Below are 3005 nucleotides of genomic sequence, written 5' to 3'. Positions count from 1 at the left end.
TTTTTTTTTTTTTTAAACTACCTTTTTCAATCTCTTATTATGGCTCTGTTCAGATTTTCAACATCATTTTGTGTTAGTTTGGGTAGGGAGTGTGTTTCTAGAAATTTGTCCATTTCCTCTAGACTTTCAAATTTGTTGGAGTATAGTTTTTCATAATACTCTGTTGTGATCCTTTTTATTTCAGTTGAGTCTGTTATAATGTCCCCCATTTCATTTCTTTTTTGGGTTATTCGCATGCTCTCCTGTTTTTCTCAGTTTGGCCAGTGGTTTGTTGATTTTGTTGATCCTTTCAAAGAACTAAGTTTTGGTTTTGTTGATTCTTTCTATTGTTTTTCTATTCTCTGTTTCATTTATTTCTGCTCTGATCTTTATTATTTCCTTTCTTCTTGTGGCTGTGGGCTTCTTTTGCTGTTCTCTTTCTGTTTTTTCAAGTTGTGTAGCTAATGTTTTGATTTTGTCCCTTTCTTCTTTTTTGATGTGTGCATCTATTGCTATAAATTGACCTCTGAGCATTGCCTTTGCTCTGTCCCAAAGGTTTTGGTATGATGGGTTTTCATTTTTGTTTGATTCTAGGAATTTTTTTGGCTCCATCTTTGATTTCTTCCATTACCCAGTGTTTTTTAAGAAGGGTATTATTCAGTTTCCATGTAATTGATTTTTTTCCCTTGTCTCTACCTTGATGGTGTTGTGGACAGAGAAGATATTTTGTATTATCTCAGTGCTTTAGATTTTGTTGAAGGTAGCTTTGTGGCCTAAGATGTGGTCTATTCTGGAGAATGTTCCATGTACATTGGGAAAGAATGTGTACTTTGCAGCTGTTGGGTGGAGTGTTCAATGTTTGTCTATGAGTTCAAGTTGGCTGATTGTGGCCTTTAGATCTTCTGTATCTTTGTTGAGTTTCTTTGTAGATGTTCTGTCCTTTACCGAAAGTGGTGTGTTGAAGGCTCCTACTATTATTGTGGAACTGTCAATTTCTCTTTTCAGTGCTGTTAGAGTTTGTTTTGTGCATTTTGGATCCCTGTCATTGGGTGCATAGATGTGTATTATGGTTATGTCTTCATAATGGATCATCCCTTTAATCATTATATAGTGCCCTTCTTTGTTTTTTGTGATGGATTCTGTTTTATAGTCTATTTTATCTGAGATTGTTATTGCCACTCTTGCTCTTTTTTGTTAGCTCTTTGCTTGATGTATTTTTTCCATCCTTTGATTTTTAATAAATTTACATCTTTGTTACTAAGGTGTGTCTCTTGTAGACAACATATTGATGGATCCTGTTTTTTTAATCCATTCTGTCGCTCTCTGTCTCTTTATGGGTGCATTTAGGCCATTTTCGTTCAGTGTAGTTATTGATAGGTGTGAATTTATTGCTGTTGTTTTGTAGTGCTTTTTTTTTGTGGTGTTGACATTTTCTTTGTTCCTCTTATTGTCTTGTGCTTAATTCCTTTTGTTTGTGGATTTTTTTTCATTTCTTTTGTTTTTGTAGATTTTGTATTTACTGAAACTTCATGTTTTTCTTCTTTATTTTGATAAGTAGGTTTGTAACTTTCTTTGTGGTCACCTTGAAATTTACCCTTATCTTCCTAGATTTGAACCAGTCTATTATTGTTATCGTCTTGCCTTCCTCTCCATTAGAAAGTTCTATACCTACACCATTTATTCCCTGTCTTATCATTCTGACATTGTTGTCATTTACAAATTAACCTCTCTGGTTCCCTGCTGTAAATCTTTTGGTTTTCAGTAGTCCTTGAGAGTTCATTTCCTAGGTTGGTATCTGGCTGGTGTGATCTTGTGTCCTAGATTCAGGCTGTTGTCTGATGTTGTTTGCTCTCAAGCTGAAGGACTACCTTTAATAATGCTTGTAAGTTTGATTTGGTTTTTACATATTCCCTTAATTTCTGTTTATCTGGAAATGTCCTAATTTCACCATCATATTTGAACGAGAGTTTTGCAGGATATATTATTCTTGGTTGGCAATTTTTTTTCTTTCAAGTTTTTATGTCATCCCATTGCCTTCTTGCTTGCATGGTTTCTGCTGAGTAATCAGAGCTTAGTCTTATTGTTTCTCCTCTGTATGTGACTTTTCATTTTTCTCGCGCTGCTCTCCGGATTCTTTCTTTGTGTTTAGTTTTAGCAAATGTGATTATGATATGCCTTGGTGATTTTCTTTTAGGATCTATCCTATATGGGGTTCATTGGGCTTCTTGGGTGGTCAGCTTTTCATCTTTCATGATATTAGGGAAGTTTTCTGTCAGTAATTCTTCAATGATCCTCTCTGTGTTTTCCATTTTCTCCCCATGTTCTGGAACTCCGATCACTTGCATATTTTTGCTTTTGATTGTATTCCACATAATTCTTAAGGTTTCTTCATGTTTCTTCATCTTTTTTTCTGATTTTTCCTCAAACAAAGTAGTATCCAAATGTTTGTCTTCAATTTTGCTCATCCTGGCTTCCATTGTTTCAAACCTGCTCCTCAGACCTTCTATGACACTGTCCATTTCTGAAATCTTGTTGTTTATCTTCTGGATTTCCAATTGTTGTTTTTGTCTGATTTCTAGTTGTGAATTTATTTTGATGTTTTGTTCCTGTATTATTTTCCTGCATTATTCTATTGTTTGTCTGTATTTTCCATGAATTTGTCTGTTTTTTCCTCGTTTTAGTCTGCCTTTTGCTTCAACTCTTGGGTAGCTCTGAATATTAGAGATTTGGATTCCGTATTAGTTAGTTCCAGTGCCTTTTCTTCTACTGGAAAGTCATCTGGTGTTTTATTTTGGATGCCTACTGGAACCATCCTGTCCTGTTTTTTGTGTGTTTTGATATTGTCTGCTGTCTTTGGGACACTTAGTAGTTGTTTTCTTCATTTATTGATTGTAGATTTCTTTGTTTCATCCTGCTTTTTTGTTGTATGTGACTATGTCTGAGCAGGCGGGCTATGCATTCTTTGTTGTTGCTCATCTGTGGGCACAATACTTTTAACCTCCTTGTCCAATGGGCAGGGCCCATTG

Source organism: Trichechus manatus, unplaced genomic scaffold (genome assembly GCF_000243295.1).
Source record: "Trichechus manatus latirostris isolate Lorelei unplaced genomic scaffold, TriManLat1.0 scaffold00043, whole genome shotgun sequence".
In the NCBI taxonomy this organism is placed as follows: Eukaryota; Metazoa; Chordata; class Mammalia; order Sirenia; family Trichechidae; genus Trichechus; species Trichechus manatus.
This window is presented reverse-complemented; position numbering follows the sequence as displayed.